General features: G+C 36.0%; 1 pseudogene; it reads left to right on the top strand.

Annotated features, from left to right (window-relative positions):
* Positions 1-6,615: 6,615 nt before the first annotated feature.
* Positions 6,616-6,791, top strand: LOC114092254 (small nucleolar RNA U3; annotated as a pseudogene).
* The last annotated feature ends 11,183 nt before the right edge of the window (positions 6,792-17,974 follow it).

Below are 17,974 nucleotides of genomic sequence, written 5' to 3'. Positions count from 1 at the left end.
TTTGGGCTTATGTACATTTTTTGGACACATATGCCTTTCCGCAGCACTAAGTCCTGATGAATCCAAATTTAAAAAGTTTAGAGTAAAAAGGGTTATTTTAAGTTTATCTTTGGGGAATATATACCCCTTCCCAATTCCTTCTTTTTGCTTTAATAAGTACATTTTAATAGTTTGATGAGCTCTTTCAACTATGCCTTGTCCCTGTGGATTGTATGGGATTCCTGTTATATGAGTAATGCCAAATGTTGAGCAAAATTGTTTAAAAGAGGCAGAAGTATAACCAGGGGCATTATCTGTTTTTAACTGTTTTGGAACACCCACGGTGGCAAAATTTTGTAAGCAATGAGCTATAACATCTTTATTTTTTTCTCCGGCATGAAGGGAGCCCATCAAAAATCCAGAAGAAGTATCAACTGTAACATGCAAATATTTTAATTTTCCAAATTCTGGCAAGTGTGTGACATCCATCTGCCAAATATGGTTAGGTATCAATCCTCTAGGATTGACTCCAAGATTAACTTGTGGTAAAAAGGTCACACAATTTTGACATTGTTTTATTATTTGTCTAGCTTGTTCCTTAGTTATTTTAAAATGCTTTTGTAAAGTATTAGCATTGACATGGAACTTTTTATGAAAATTTATAGCTTCTTCTAGTGTAGAGAAAATATGTACGTCATGTGTAGTTTTATCTGCTAAATCATTGCCCAAACTAAGGGCTCCAGGCAATCCTGTATGTGCCCTGATATGTCCTATAAAGAATGGATCTTTTCTGTCCCAGATTAGACTTTGTATAGTGGAAAGCAAAGAGAAAACAGTAGAGGAAGGGGAAATCCTACCAGCATCTTCAAGAGATACTATAGCATTAACTATATACTGACTATCGGAAAATAAATTAAATACAGAATCTTTAAACATCACAAAAGCTTGTAATACTGCATTAAGCTCTACCTTTTGAACTGATTGTTTGGGTACTAAAAATGTGAAAGTTTGATCAGGTGTAACTATTGCTGCTGTACCATTATTTGACCCATCAGTGAATATATTTGGAGCATTCATGATAGGTGACAAGTGCTGACGGGGATGTGAATAAAAAGGAACTCTTGCTACTGTTGATAGGAATATAAGTTGGAAAAGTCATTTTGGAAAACAGTGTGAAGGTCCTTCAAAAACTAGAAATAGAATTACCTATGATCCAGCAATCCCATTCCCAGGTATATATGTGAAAGAACTGAAACCAAAGAAACATGTTCATGCCCATGTTCACTGTAACATTATTCACAATAGCCAAGAAATGGAAAACAAGCTAAATACCCATCAACTGATGACTAGATAAAGAAATTGTAATACATATGCACAATAGAATAGTATTTGTTTATAAAAAAGAAATTCTGTCATTTGTGACAACATGAATAGAACTGGGGACCATTATGTAAAGTGAAATGAGACAGGCACAGAAAGCAAGTACCCCATGATCTCATTCATATATGGAATCTAAAAAAGTTTATAACTTGAAAGTCAACAGTAGATTGATGTAATGTTACCAGAAGCTGGGGAGACTAGGAGGAAACGAGGGATGGGAAAAAGTTGATCAATGTTAAGTTAGGTAGGAAAAACAAGTTCTGATGTACAATTGCACAGAAAGGTAAATATTATAACAATAATCTACTGAACATTTCAAAATGCTAGAAGAAAGGATTTTAAAAGAAATGATAACTGATTAAAAAGTAGATATGTTTAACCTGATTTAATCTTTATACAATGTATTTGTGTATTAAAACATCCCTTGGTACTCCCCTAGTATGTACACTTTTTGATTTTTATAATTCTGTTTAATAATAAATGTAAATTAAAACAGGAGTAATCTAACTGAAACAAAACCTAACATATATTGGAATTTAACACGTAAAAAGAATGCATAACAAGCAATCCAGACTTAATGAATCAGTACAAAAATGCTGTTATATAAAATCAATATAAGAAAAAATTAGATTCTTATCTAACAAAATGTATGAAAATAAGTTGACAGATAAAAAGCCAATTGTTAAAACATAAACAAAAATTTCAAGAGAAAATGGAAGTTAATACTTTTTAGATGTGGAAAGATTTTCTAAGCACAAGAATAAAATAAATCACAAAACAAAGGATTTAAAACTTAAGTTCACACATACTTAAATAGGAGCACCATGAGCAAAACAGAGTGAGAAAGGGCAAGTTGAGCAAATATTTAAAAGGTTTATGACCCAAATAGTATTCATATCGATAACTTCCTTCCACTTATGTGCATCTTATATTTCAGTCTAAATCAAATTCTGCTTCAACAGGCCTTTGCTGATAATTCCAGCACTTGCAGTGTATACCATACATTTTGGTACTTAATTATACATTATCTTGCATAATCCCTAATCCTATATGTGTATGCTTTCTCATGCAGGTCAAATCATAAACTCCTTGAGAGGCAAGACCACGTTTTATAGTGCTTCTGTTAACAGAGAAACCCAGATCTGTGCTAAGCATGTAGAATGATTATTCATGTATCAATTGACTGGCTACATTGTCCTTCTAAAATATAGATCAAGGAATCATAAGGAGGTGTGCACCCTCTTTCCCCAATTGTTAATAAAAAATGAATTTCAACTCCTTTCAGAAATATAATAGAACTGTCAAATGTACATAAAATAAGCTATTTAAAGAGTGAAACATAAGTTACAGTTTTGTTTGGTAACTATAAAATCACACATTGCTTTTTAAGACAGAAGATAAAACAAAGAAAAATATAGGTATTTTGGAAAACCTCACTTGACCAACACAACTCAATCATGCTGAGTTTCTAGTTTGTTTATTTTGCCTGCTATTCTACCCTCATGAATTTCTTCTGTATGTAAACATCCCTTTCCTTAATCATTGCACGCTTTACTTTTCAGTAGTGATGAACTTCCTTTGATAACTGATTATTTGAAAATGATATCAAAGCTGCCCTTTTTCTGCTTAGAAATCACTCAATGATTTTGATGTTCCAATAAATATTATCAACTCTTTCTTCTCTCCCCTCATTCAGGCCTCCTGGTTGTGTAGGACAGCAGTAAGACTAGTTCTCTCGTGATTAAAAGAAACCACTGTGTCTTAGTATGCAATAGCAATTCAGGCCCATGGATCATATGCATCCCCACCATACATGTATTCTTACCATCTTACCAATTTTACTTCTCCCATCTATATTCTTCTACACCTAAACTACTCATCTTTTTTTCTTGTTTTTTAATTGGTTCTTCTTACTTATACATGACAGTAGAATCCATTTTGATACAGTAATACAAGCATGGAGTATATCTTTTCTGGTTAGAATCCCAGCCTTAAGATAATGGGGTTCACTGTAGTGAATTCATATATGTACATAAGAAAATTATGTCAAATTCATTCCACTGTCTTTATTTTTCCCATCCCCCTCCCTTTTCTTCATTCCCCTTTGTCTAATCTACTACTAAATTTCTACTCCCACTTATTATGGTTTAGCATCCACATATCAGCAAAAACATTCAACCTTTGGCTTTGGGGACTGGTCTACTTAGCATGATAGTTTCCAGATCCATCCATTTACTGGCCGATGTCTTAAAGTCATTCCTCTTTATAGCTGAATAATACTCCATTGTGTGTATATATACCACATTTTCTTTATCCATTTATCCATGGAAGGACACCTAAATTGTTTCCATAGCTTGGCTATTATGAGTTGAGCTGCCATAACATTGATGTGGTAGCATCAGTATAGTATGCTATTTTTAAGTCCTTTGGGTATAGACAGAGGAGTGGGCTAGCTGTATCAAATGGTGGTTCCATTACAAGTTTCCCAAGGAATCTTCACACTGCTTTCCATAGTGGTTGCACCAATTTGCAATCCCACCAGCAATGTATGAGTGTATCTTTTCCTTGTTACATATCATTGCCAACAATTTTTGTTGCTTGTATTCTTAATAATTGCCATTCTGACTGGAGTGAGATGAAAGCTCAGTGTTTACTCATTTGGAGACTGGGACATAAGCAACTTTAGCTTTGATTTTTAGAGCTGCTCCCAGTGTTCTCCAGTTTCATGTTCCTACTAATGAACATTCTTAATTTTCCTTTTCTAATATCTTTTACACTGACCAACATGTATCAAATGTATATATTAATGGGATTCAGTGTGATATCTCTATATATGCATATAGTGTGAACTGTACAAATCCACCCTCCCTTTATCCACCGATTCCCCACCATCCCAACTTCTATTAATCACTGTATTACATTCAGGTTGACATTCTATAGCTTCTACATATGAGAACATGTGGTATTTGTCTTTGTGTCAATCAGCCTTAATTTTCTAGAAAATTATTTCTAGAAAATTATCTCATATCCAATGTCTTGGGCATAGTCTTTCCTAGAAAATATGGCCGATGTCATAAAGTCATTCTTCGTTATAGCTGAGAAATACTCCATTGTGTGTATATATACCACATTTTCTTTATCCATTCATCATTGAGATAAACAAGACTTTCCATTTACAGTACAAAAGATCAACATATAGTGGATCTAAATGTAGATATAAAAGGTCTCTAAAGAGATACACAATGGCTGTTGTACTGCTTATTTTCTTTTGTTGCCTCTCCTCAAAAACCACCACCATCCCCATCTTTTCTGCTTTGTTTCCTGGAAAACTGACTTCTGTGGACTGAATTACTCAACCTCCCTTGCCAGCTGACTTTCCAATCAGTTAGGCAAACAGGTGACATCAGCAAGAAATTTTAGGTTAGGGGAAGAAAACTGTCCTTCATTCTTCGTCAAGCCCTCTTTATTTCAACACCTTGTCCCCAGCAGTACATGAGCCCCTTCACTGATTACAGCTCCTGCGAAGTAGGATCCCCTTGGATCCTGCTTTTAGTCTGCGCTGTAATCCCTTCAGGATTAGTGGTGATAACAACTTCTAACTGTTGCTCATTTCTGAGTGACTCATGTCTATCCATTAGTCTCTTAATTCAAACCATCTGGAGTGTACTGTTTCCTGCTGGGACCCTGACTGATTTAACTCCAAAGCCCTCAGGATTTGACTCTAATTTGCTTGAGTTTATTATAAAACTGAAAGAACATCAGAAGGTAGTGGGGAAAGGTTGAGTCACTGACACAGGTAAAGGAGCATCACAGAGCCAAAGGTTGGCAAAGTCCATACAAGCATTGTGGAGAAGATAAATAGCTTTGAATGATAACTTTTGCATATTTACAGTTATCACTAGTGTGTAATTGGGAGCAGGGTATTGCTGCCAACAAACTCAAGAATTTTAGCACTACTGGTAATATCAATTTTATTGTGCTTATCTATCTTAGCCTGATGACATTAAAAATTCTATCTAGTTGGAGGCGGTAGCACATGCCTATAATCCCAGCTACTCAGGAGGCTGATGCAGGAGGATCATTGTAGGGCATGATGTAACGTGGGGCATGTTGCATCAGAAAAGAGGAAACTTAACTTGCTGGCTGCACCCGCTTCCCAGTCCTGGGGCCACATGTGGCTAAGAGAGCACCTAGAGATTAGCCAGAAGGCATTGCCCTGGGTTATGGTGAAGAATGGGACCACCTCTAGGATAGGCTCAGAACCCTTCTGCCCTCAGGGACATTACTGCCTGTAGGAGGGGTGTAGATGTAAATTCTCCCCACCCTGCTGACCTTTATCCTGATTGGCACCTGTACATTATATTAGCTGTGTGTGTTTTCTCATTAAAGATCCTGCTTTGTCTGATTGTCCTCCAGGGAGGGAGGGCTGGGTGTGGGTGGCCAGTCAACCTTTACCTTTCTTGGCCTGTCCTGGTCGGCGGCGTGTACCCCAATCTCTCCCACAGGTCATGAGGGAATGGGGGGCTAAAAACCCCAACAGATCATGAGTTCAAAACCCACCTCAGCAATTTAGTGAGGCCCCAAGCAACTCAGTGAGACCCTGTCTCTAAATACAATACAAAAAAGGCTGGGTATATAGTTCAGTGGTTAAGTGCCCCTGGGTTCAATCCCTGGTACCAAAAATTAAAAAAAAAAATTAAAAATTCTACCTAATGTCCCTGTTTTGATTCCATTCTTACCAAGTCACTTTCTGACTATAACTTAGGTTCCATATATAAATGCCTACAGAGAAGGATTATGTTGAAATGCAGACTTCAAATATTTCAGCAACTGTGTTTTTTTTTAATCTCTGGGAACTAAGAAACAGACATTATGTATTTATTATTACAATGTGGTTGAGTCCATATGCTCTCTTGAGAAATCAGTCTCCTTTATGTGTGTTACTAACATCAGGCTAACATTTGGAGAAGCAAGGCTCTGGACTGTCTGCATTTCTGCCTGTGACTTGCTTTTGTTATTTTAAAGTTCTATACCCCCAAACCTAACATGTTAAGCAACATTTAAAAGAATATGGGGGCTGGGGATGTGGCTCAAGCCATAATGCACTCGCCTGGCATACGTGGGGCGCTGGGTTCGATCCTCAGCACCTCATAAAAATAAAATAAAGATGCTGCATCCACCGAAAACTGAAAAATAAATATTAAAAAAATTCTCTCTCTCTCTCTTTAAAAAAAAAAAAAAGAATATGGACTGCCAAAGACTGTACTTTCAGGGATCATTTCTATAGTTCATTATTAGAAAAATAAAGGCTGCTAGATTAAGGGAAGTAATCAGGTATCAGACCTGCTTCTTGGCAGGACCGTGGAACAATATCTTGATGAAGGCCTCACAGAAGCATATTTCTCACTGTGTGCCAGAAAGTACTTATCTGATTGCCCAGGAAATAAATGCAGTAGTAGCTCCATTACTTTTTAGTCATTAAATGGTGCTTGAGGTTCTGTTAAATCAAAAATAAAATGTTTCTCCATATCCCTGCAAAGATTATTTCTATGGTTGAAAACTCAATTTTAAGCTACTGTACTATGACAAAAATCATAATTATACATATTTTGACCTTTTCTTCAACTTCCTTTGTGGTTCTAAGTACTGGATGCTTGCTCTAAACACCAGTTTTCATGATTTTTTGCATGTATATACCATTCTTGTCCATTTATAATTATTTTGTTTCTTATTTTGTTTGTGACATTCTATGCCAATATGTTAGTTAAAATACTTTTCAGATGGGTGTTTTTGAATACTCTGTGGGTGTTCAGGAGAATAAAGAGACAGGCAATCCAGTTTCTCTTATGTAATCACCTGGCTCTCAGAAATTCTGTGTCTGTTGGAATAATTTCTTATGGTTGGGAATGGTTCATTCTACAATATTCAAAACATCACTATCTCTCCCAATTACCCCTGAAAAATTCAGAAATTCACAGTCTGAAACCAAATCTTTGATGCTAAATCAATTTACTTAAGAAATATAATAACCTATTTTTCCAGAGGGTGGAGTTATGGTTATAATAAGAATAAAAAGCTTTTGAATATCAAAACGCTTCTCCAAAATCAGTTTTGATTTTTTAGGAATATGTGAATCATCAGCTTTTGACTAAATTCCCCTAAGAATGTGGCATATATTTCACAAAAAAGCAAAAATGCTTGCATAATCATGCTTTAGCTTTTATTGAATAACCCTGATTGTTCAAAAAGAGAGAAGCTGTTGATGAACAAGAAAGGTTACTTTACATTCTTCATAGAATTATCTGGAAAAGTTGAAGAAATTGGCTCATAAGCCATTATTTTCTTTTGCTATACACATATGAGATATATTACTCATTCTTTATTCTTTGTCCTTTTGTAAGGGTCCAGCGAACGTCAGAGGAAGAGACCACCAAGAGACCACGGCTCATGCAACAGCAAAAGGGGTTTATTGAGGATCCAATCCAGCGCGCTGGGGCTCTGTGCTCACTCAAGAAGGGAGAGCAGCCCAGAGCCCGAGCAGGGGTTGAACAGTGCTTAAGTACACTTTTTGGGGAGGGCGGGGACTTTGCATACATCACAGTCTCCTTTAACAAATCATCATACACCACGGGAAAATCAAACAACAATTCCTAAACATGATTAGTTCATTCATTGGCGGGAACAGGTCGGGTGGGAGTGATAGGTCACTCCTAAGGGGGGGATACATTCAAACTGATTGGTTTAGGTCCTGCGATGCCTACGTGCCAGGCCGCACAGAGTCCTAGGTTATTAAACAACCAGATGGTCAGGGGGAATATTTACTGGGCAGTTCCGGGTATTGTCCTAACAGCTATGGGAATTTCAGGTTTTAGGTGTACCATAGGAACTTAACAATACCTGGTCCTTTACATTTTAACTCAGGCCTTACAGCTTAGAAACTTTACAATGCCCGGTCTTTTACACTTTAACTTCAATTTCTTTTACCCTTACACTTTCCCCTTCCCGGTTTGCTCCTGTGGGATTTCTAAAGATCCTCTAATAAAACAATAACAGCTACAGCCACTTCTATTCATATATTGACTACTTACTATGCATTTAGCATTTTCCTATATTTTTTATGGTTAATTAAATTGCTGTTTTCTCCTCAATGTTCTGAGGTAGGTATTAATGGTTTCCCATTTTACAGAAGAAAAAACAAAGATCAAGAGAGGTTAAATAACTTGCACATGCTCACAAAAATTGCTGCTCTTGTATTGACACCCAGGTGTATTAAGACAAGTGCTAAACCACTCTTTAATAGTCTTACAAAAGTAAAGTAGTGAAATTACCCTGATCTCTGAGAGAAGATAGGTGTTACATGATTGGAAGGTAGGTAGTTTTCTCAATAGCTGAATATGCTTATCACTTGCTCAAGGTATATAAAACTATAAAGAAAATAAGCAACAGTGAGCATTGTGTGTAGCACTAGTAGGACTTCTTAGGGAAAACTAGGGACAACCAGATTAACACCTATATCAGCTGAATCATCACCGTATAGCACATGTTATGGGCAGATCACTGACGTACTAAAAAAAAACCCACATTTTTAAAAAGCAGAATATTTTAAACCCCTAATTAATACATTCCTGTGTTGTAATATGTTTTAGTCCACTTGAGTTGCTATACCAAAATACCAAAATTTGGTGGCTTATAAACAACAGAAATTTATTTCTCAAAGATCAGAAGGCTACCAAGTCCAGGATGAAGGCATCAGTAGATTCAATATCTGGCAAACCCTGCTTCCTAGACAATCCATCTTCTTTTTAATGTTTTATTAGTACATTATAATTATACATAACAGTGGGATTCACTTTGATATATTCATATATGCACGTAACAATTTGCTTCATTTCGTTCCCCAGCACTTCCCCTTTGCCTCCCCTTGATCCCTTTCCTCTATAGACAGCTATATATTCACTGTAACCTCACAGGGCAGAAATGGACAAGGAATATCTTTAGGGTTTCCTTTACAAAGGCAACATCCTCTTCATGAGGGCACTGCTCTCAGGATCTAAATCACCTCTGAAAGGCCCCGTCTCCTAATACTATCATCTTTGTAATTAAGATTTTAACATATGAATTTGGGGTAGTAACATAAACATCCATTCTAATGCACCATATTTGTGCAGTTTATATTAGGGTTTATTTGTTGCAAGGAAATCACAAAAGTTAGAGAGAGTCATTTTCTCCATAGAATATACTCCTAAACTGTCACTAAGAACTCAGAATTGGAAATATACTTATGTTACCATCAGATATTCAAAAACAGAAAAGAGTTATGGAAAATGCTACAAAATAAGACCTGTGTTTTCCTAATGCTCTTTGAATATAACCAGTTGTATGATCAATTATAAATCATTTATCATCTCTAGGTCTCCAAATTTTTAACCATCAAATAGGGCTATAAATATTCCTGCTCTGCCCTTCCCTGCCCTGACGTACCTAAAACCTGATCACTTGGTTACCCAACAAGCTGCCTATAGGGTGTTACAGCTTAATGAGAATGCTTATTTTTCAAGTTCTCACTTAGTCCACTCCAATACTTAACAGGAGCTGGAATAGGTGGTATATACAACAACAGAAATGACTTTGTAAACAAACACTTAATGATTCCCAGCCAGAAAATGAGTATGATTTTATGACAAGAGCATAATCATCAAGGGACACAAATAAATCGATGGGAAATGTGAAACTCAAGTCAGGAATTTCTTGTCAACTCTCGGGGGTATAGGCAATGGGCTTATGAAAAACTCAAAAGGAATAAAGAAATCCCATCTGACATTTAGTTCAGACTTTATTAGTGAACATTTTTCACTTAGGATATTCACATGTAAATTCCAGACTGCAGTTTCCTTCTTACTGTCAATGAATTCTGGTTATTGCCCAATTTATCATTAGCAACCATAATAATGCCAACCCCAGAGTCTTCAAGAGATGGCAAACTCATTACTCTCATGTGATTTGGCATTATGGGTCTGGCCAAGTTATAAGCTGAAATATACAACTGGTATTCTGGACTTGCTCTGGCAAATGGCAATTCTCCTGTGGACAGATCTGAGGCATAGTACATTGCATTTTTTCACTTACCAGGGATATTTAATTACTAGCAATCCTCTCATTTGTTAGAAAGCAAGTGAAACTCTTAGAAATGGCACATAGATGGGATTCTCTTTTCTCTAGTAGTGAACACTCACATCCTGCCTACTGCCTTGTCTCATTCACAGTTTTGCCATTAGGCTTCTGCTTAGGAAACACTTTCACATAGACCCAGGGTAGACTAGAAGAACTTAGAAGTGGGTATAAAGATGAAAAAGAGGAAGGAGAAGGAAATGAAATTTTATTTCAGATACTCCACATATTTTTCCAGGCCAATTGTTCCCTAAGCTGGTCTCTTTCCCAGGCCTGTCACCATGAAATTCCTGGAAAATCTGTAAATCTATGCACTTTTAATTAATCCCTTATGAATACATTAATTAAAGAGAAATATGATAGTTTGAGAAACCTATAGTTACTGGGACTTTCCAAAATTATCTATTGATCACGTAATGGAGACCATGTCAGTCTAAAGATCCTGAGAACTACCAGACCACCAGAAACTGTCTTGAAATCACCAGATTGATATATCATTCCTACATACCTTCTCATACCTACCCCTCCTCAAGTATCCTTTAAAAGAGGAGCTGGGAACTCTCAAAATATGTCTCTCTCAAGATGGCCACATTCTCCCTTGAATGTGTATCTACTTTCCTTAATAAACCTCTGTCTAGGTCTCTGACTGACACATGCTGAAATTCTTTTACACTAGATATGTCAAGACCCTGCTAGTCCTAAGGTAACATCCTCCTTTCTTTCTGGGAATTCTTTGAAAATTTCTCTGTAGACACTTCCTCTCCAGTGACTATTTACAATAGTTTTGTCACTGAACTATAAATAGTTCCATGTAATAAGAATCTGGGGAGCAGCTGACTATCCTACCTACTGAGTACTGTCTGATGACATTTGATGAAGTCAGAATTCTTGATTGTTGAGAGCCACAGCCCAAGGGGCCCCAGCAAACTTCCAGCTGCCAGCTGATGATTGGCTCACAGCAGCCCCAGCAAACTTCTAGCTGCCAACTGATTGGCTCCTCTGCTGTGATGCTCATTGGGCTGTTTCCCCGCCCTTTTAGACCACGGAGCTGCTCATTGGGGGACTTTTTTTGGCTCTGCCCAGCCACCCAGCCAATCAGCCTCAAGAGCAGGAGGAATGGGGGAGGTTGAGAGGCTTGGGGAAGCCTGTGGTGGCAATTGGGCTCTGAGGGTTTTTCCTGAGGAGCTGTGTGATGTGGTGTGTGTGTTCTAAAAATAAAGTTCGTTTCTTTTGAAAAGTGGCTCCTGAATTGTGCCCAGCCAGACTGCGGCATTTGCTATGTTGGTGTGGAACTACCAAGGCTAAAGAGACTCTTGTTTAAAAAAAAAAATGAAAACATTAGGTGTTAAAATCTTGAAGTCCCTAATGAAATTTCTTGACTTAAAAGATGAAATATGCCTCAAATTCCATTTAAGTATCACAATCTTCTTTACTCAAACAGTGACATACTTTTGTCCTAGAAAATCTGTATGTGTCTCTGTATAGGTGTGAGACTGTGTACATAATTCAGTATGATACATTAAATTAAGACAAATCCTAGATCAATAACACAGTGTATTACTTCACAAATCAAACTCTTGATTTAAACTTTCTCATATAACCAAACCTCAAAAACCTCACCTAAGCATTAGAAATCATTTTTCTCCAATTATTTGGCACAATTCTTTGAAATGATTACTAAGCTACAGATGTGAAGACAAACGATGTACATTAATGACATATTGCTATTTATATCATTCTCCTGAATTTATTTTCCAGAACTCCAGTAGGTATTTAATTACAATATTTCCATATTATCATTCAAAGTGCCTTACACAAATCAACTGCTACTGCCTTCAGAGCTAAAGACTGCCATGAAGGATGGTAGGGACATATGTCTCTTTGAGTTAACTTTCTTGGGATTTTGATATTTGTGTTAGAATATTACCCCCCAATGCCTCTGATCTGTATAAAGCTAATTATATGCTACTATTAAAGCAGATTGCAAGAGACGTTGACAGTTGGAAAGGCCTAATGACCAGCTGGATGGGAAAATTTCATGTTGTCAAAATGGTAAGATTGCCAGTATTTTTACATGCCATTTATTTGCTACAAACATGAATACCTAACTCTTGTTTTAAAATAAACTTAGCCTGTTAAATAATCACATTTGGAGTATGAGAGAACCCCAAAGGCTAAGAGGTATATTCCATATTTTGAGAGTTGTAATCCTTCACTACCTAAATTCATGCTGAATTATAGAATTTTTTGCCTCAAACTTATTAAAATGCAATGTACAAAAATAAGGAAAGACATCTAATATAGTCACTGTGCATGAAACATTGAAAAATGAGCCTATGATTCAAGGACAAAAATCAAATGTTATATGATGTCTTGTAGCCTTCCCTACCCCAATAGTTGAAGGAACATTTTAACTAGTTGTGACAACAAAATAATAATACCATTCACATACTGCTTTTTATTTTAACTATTTTTTAGATATTATCTTATTTGTCTTCATAACAGTTCGGTGATATGGGGATTTTAGACCTAGACTCCTTTCACTGATAACAGAATGCATTTCATTGGGATAAAAAAATAACCATTTTGTATCTTCTCTCTCCTCAAAAATTTTAACTTTTTGCCCCACTGACCCCTTCAATCATCTCACTGTATTCTTAAAAAATATTGCTTCAATCATCAGACCCATTTCAATTTATTTAATTTTCATGACAACCCTATGAGCTTAATTTTTAATCCCTAATCCCCATTTTAGGAAGAAATGAAAGCATTTGTGTGTTTCCTACCAGTGAATTCACAGGTCCCTTGAATCTCACCTTCACAAAGACTTTACTCCTATAATTCTGTCTTATCTCTACTTATCAATTTATTCCTTTCTGCTGAACCAAACTAACTGCTATTCAAACATACCTCATTATCACTCAAAACCAAAAATCCTCCATTCTCTATTTTTCCTTCAATGATAACAATCCTCCAAACACTTATCTATATCCACTAACTCAACTTCCTAATCTTCATTTTATTATTTAAACTATTATATTGAAATACTCTTCCAAATAGTAACTCAAATTTGTTGTTTTGAAAAAGCTTTAACCAAAGACACTTAAATTTTACCCAAGTCAATGGTGCAATCTCTGATCTAATTTAATTTACTCATCAGAAACACTTGGTATAGATGACAATGCTCTACTTGAAATATTGTCTGGTTTTCCTTCTATCTTAGTACCCTTTCTCAGTCTCTCTTGCAGGCTCTTTTGCTTCTATACAATTTTAGAAGTTAGGGTGTTTCAGAACTCTTTCTTTATTCTTTTTCCTCTGGATGCTTTTTTTCTGAGTTATCTCATATAGTACTATGAGTTAACATACTATCTGTACACATATCATCTATTTGAAATATTGTTCAAATCTATAGCTCCACCTTCAAATCACTCTTTCCTTTTAAGGCATTGGATTTATACCAAAATCTAGTACACTTTTACTTTAACTTGAATACATCTTTTCTGAACTTCAGAAATTATACACTGTATCTGACTCATTATTCCATATTGCCACTTGGAATATCTAATAGACCTCTCAACTTTACCAGGGCCCAAATAATATAATTTCACTTTTTTTAAGAGAGAGAGAAAGAGAGAGAGAGAGAGAGAGAGAGAGAGAGAGAGAGAGAGAGAGAGAGAGAATATATCTTTTTTTTTTTTTTTTTTTGTAGATGGACACTAACACAATGCCTTTATTTTTATGTGGTGCTGAGAATCAAACCCGGGTCCTGCACATGCTCGGCGAGTGCTCTACCGCTGAGCCACAATCCCAGACCCAAGATAGATAATTTCACTTCTAAATCCATTCCTGCCAATCTTTCTCCATTTGAGTAAATACCGAGCCATTGAAGCCCACCAGGTAGAAATCATTCTTGGTTTTTCTCTTACCTTCAAATTTCTGTTTTCATCATCAATAAGTCCTATCATATGTCCAAAAGCCTATTTCTGATACAGTTAACACTGTTAAAATATCTTGAATCCATTTCCACTGGATTCAAAAACCCTAGTCCAAGTTACTATAATTTTTCACTTGGACTACAGTAATATTCCTCTAATTTGTCTTCCTTTTTCTACTCCTTTCCACCTACCTTCAGGGCATTTCCACCTACAAACTGTCTTCTTCACAAGGATCTCTTGAAAACATCAATCCAACCATGATACTTTCTAGTTTAAAGCCTTCCAGTGTCTCCCCATGAACCTTAAAAGCCAAACTGCTTGCCAAGGATTAAGGATTACAAGGTCTTACATGATGTAGCCTCTTTCTTTTTCTCTACTCTTAACTCCTTCCTTCATTATACTCTAGTCTGACTGTTCTTAGTCAGCAAACTTTATTTCATTTCAGGGTCTTTGATATGAAGTCCTTCTGCTTGAAGGACTTTTCTCTCATCTCTTTGCATGATTGCCTTTTTCTCATCTTTAAAGTCTCAATTCAAATGCCATTTCCCCAGAAAGGTTCCCCAACCACCCAGTCTATACTGGTCACCTGCTTACCTCCCTTTACTCATCAGTACTAGAAACATTATTATTTGTTTGCATCTTTGTGTTCCCCATTGGAATACAATTTCTTGAAGACAGAACTCTGTACATTTCAGATCCTTAGCACCCGAATGTATTTGTACCACAATAGGCACCCAATAAATATCTATTAACAGATTTCACTATGAATTTACAATCAGAGATTCAAAATTTAGTGAATTGGGGGGAGTAGTTACTTGACATTACTAAAAGTGAAATGGGAAATACCATTAAGGACCTAATCCCAATTATAGAGCAGACTACATTGCAAAAATCCAAAACCAGGGGCTGGGGATGTGGCTCAAGCGGTAGCGCGCTCGCCTGGCATGGGTGCGGCCCGGGTTCAATCCTCAGCACCACATACAAAGATGTTGTGTCCGCTGATAACTAAAAAATAAATATTAAAAATTCTCTCTCTCACTCCCTCTCTCTCTCACTCTCTCTCTTTAAAAAAAAATCCAAAACCAGACAAAAAATGGATAGATGTTTATGCCATTTTACATCTTCTGTTCTTCTGACCAATCTGATAACCTCTCTACTTTCAAAGTGATTTCATATTCTTGGAAATATAAAATGTTTGGTAGATGACTAAGAACTTAATTTGCCAAAGTTCTTAATTAATGTAAAGTAGGTATTTATAGGTCAAAGGACCTTGCCAAATAAAGTAAAATAAAACATAAAATAAACCATCTCCTTTTATAACCACAATGTGATAAAATTGGCATTACACATCCTCAAGATTGTTACACAAATTAAATTATGGAGGCGTTTGATTTTTGTAGTCTCTCATTCCTCTTCCTCTCTCTCCCTTAATATTCTTTTCCAAAATACCTTTTTTATTATTTTCCTAGAACTTCCGTAATAAAATACCTGAAATTAGGTAGCTTAGAACAACAGAAATTTGTTCTCTCACATTTCCAGATGCCACAAAGTCAAAATCATGATGTTAGTAGGATTAGGCCCTTCTGGAAGCTCTGAGAGACAATCTGTCCCATGCCTCTCTTCTAGCTTCTAATTGTTGGTGGTAATTCTTGGCATGCCATAGCTTATAGTTACATCATTTCAGTCTTTTCCTCCATCTTCACATGGACTTCCTCTTTGCACATATGTCCACCTTCAAACCACTCTCTCCTTTTAAGGATATCAGACATTGGATTTATACCAAAATCTAGTACAATTTTACTTTAATTTGAATACATCTGCATAGGCCCTATTTCCAAATAATATAATGTTATAGGTACTGGGGGTTAGAACTTCAGTATTTCTTTTTTTTAAAGAGAGAAAGAGAAGAGAGAGAGAGAATTTTTTAATATTATTTTCAGTTGTCAGTGGACACAACATCTTTATTTTTTTTTTTAATGTGGTGCTGAGGATCGAACCCAGTGTCCCCTGCATGCCAGGCGAGTGCGTTACTGCTTGAGCCACATCCCCAGCCCCAACTTCAGTATTTCTATTGCAAAGGTCATGACTGAACCCATACATCTTGATTCAGATCTGTTACAGTTATAGCAGCTTATATTTCACATTGATATTACGCAAATACTTCTCTGAGCTTTGGGTTTAACAAAGAATGATTCTGTATTTTATAAATTTGGACATAAAAACTCTTATTCTTTAGAAAGTATATGTTAAGCCTCCAGATAATAAATGTCAAATATAGGAAATCCCTAAATTCCTATTTCTAATACAAGCATGCTATTTTGGCTTTTTTTTTTTTTCTTTTGGCTTTTTGCCTTATCTTTCAAAGAGAGACAGCCATCTGTCTAACTTGGTTAAAAAGTATCTTGGCAAATACCAAGTATTACTGAACCAAATACAGATTTAAGGGGAGAGATTCATTTTAATTAAATTATTGCCTCTAAAGATTGACAGAAGTATCAACTGCTGATGGGCGCCATTTTGAATGTTGCCAAGAACTGGGGCAACCTTCAGGGTATTCTCCTCTACTAATGAAATAAAGTTAGTATCATCATATAAAAAGAGTCTAGAAGGAATATACTAAGTTATTACTGTACTATCAAGACTAATTCTTAGCCAATGTTTTTTAGATCTTATTTTAGGAAAATCATTAGATCATTTCACATGAATAACATATGATTCATTGTTCCCTCCCATCTTTCTCATTTAGTGTTCTATTGTGGACTAGTATATTGAGATCTTTATAACAAAGATTCTTCAATGACCACAAATAGATAATAGTAATGACATTAGGGCCACTCTGTGTAATCCCTTGCAACTGTATAAAGAAAGGTGACTTTATAGAATAGCTTATTATGTGGGCTGTGAGTTGAGAATATATGGTTACAATCCATTTAATGAAGTTCTCCTAAAAACCAAAAGCCTGTAAAACCTGAAACATAAAAATTCCTTTCTGCTAAATCAAATGCTTTTTCACCACTCCAGTTTTATAAGTATTGTTTCACTCTTACATCTCCGAGAAAAGCAAATCCATTTATGCTATTTGTAACACTTATAAGCAAGCTGTTTTTTAATAAAATACAAGTCTTTGTGCAAATAATAAGCACATGTAACCACCTTTTCACTCCTAGAATTGGGTTTGCATTTATGAATGATCCCAATCAGGCAGATACACCTATAATTGGCTCTTTCTCAATCCTAATCAGAAAAAGTCGTCTTTCATTCATTAGGTTGAGGTCTGAGTTTTAAGATCTGAATCATAACGGGTTGCAAATTAAATTTTCTAAAGCCGTTTCCTTCCAAATTTCAGATTCAGGGGCATACATAACAAAATTTCATAATTAGCAAGATTAAAATTTCTTTTGGAAATCACAGAATTTCGGAGCTAGAAGAGAGCTTTGCCAACACTTAGTCAATAGCAGAGCTAGTATGGGACCCCCAGGTCTCTTGATTACCATTTTGGTGTTTTCTGCACT

The sequence above is a fragment of the Marmota flaviventris genome, chromosome X, assembly GCF_047511675.1.
Source record: "Marmota flaviventris isolate mMarFla1 chromosome X, mMarFla1.hap1, whole genome shotgun sequence".
NCBI lineage: Eukaryota > Metazoa > Chordata > Mammalia > Rodentia > Sciuridae > Marmota > Marmota flaviventris.
The sequence above is the reverse complement of the archived record's forward strand: the minus strand, read 5'-3'. Positions and strand labels throughout refer to the sequence as shown.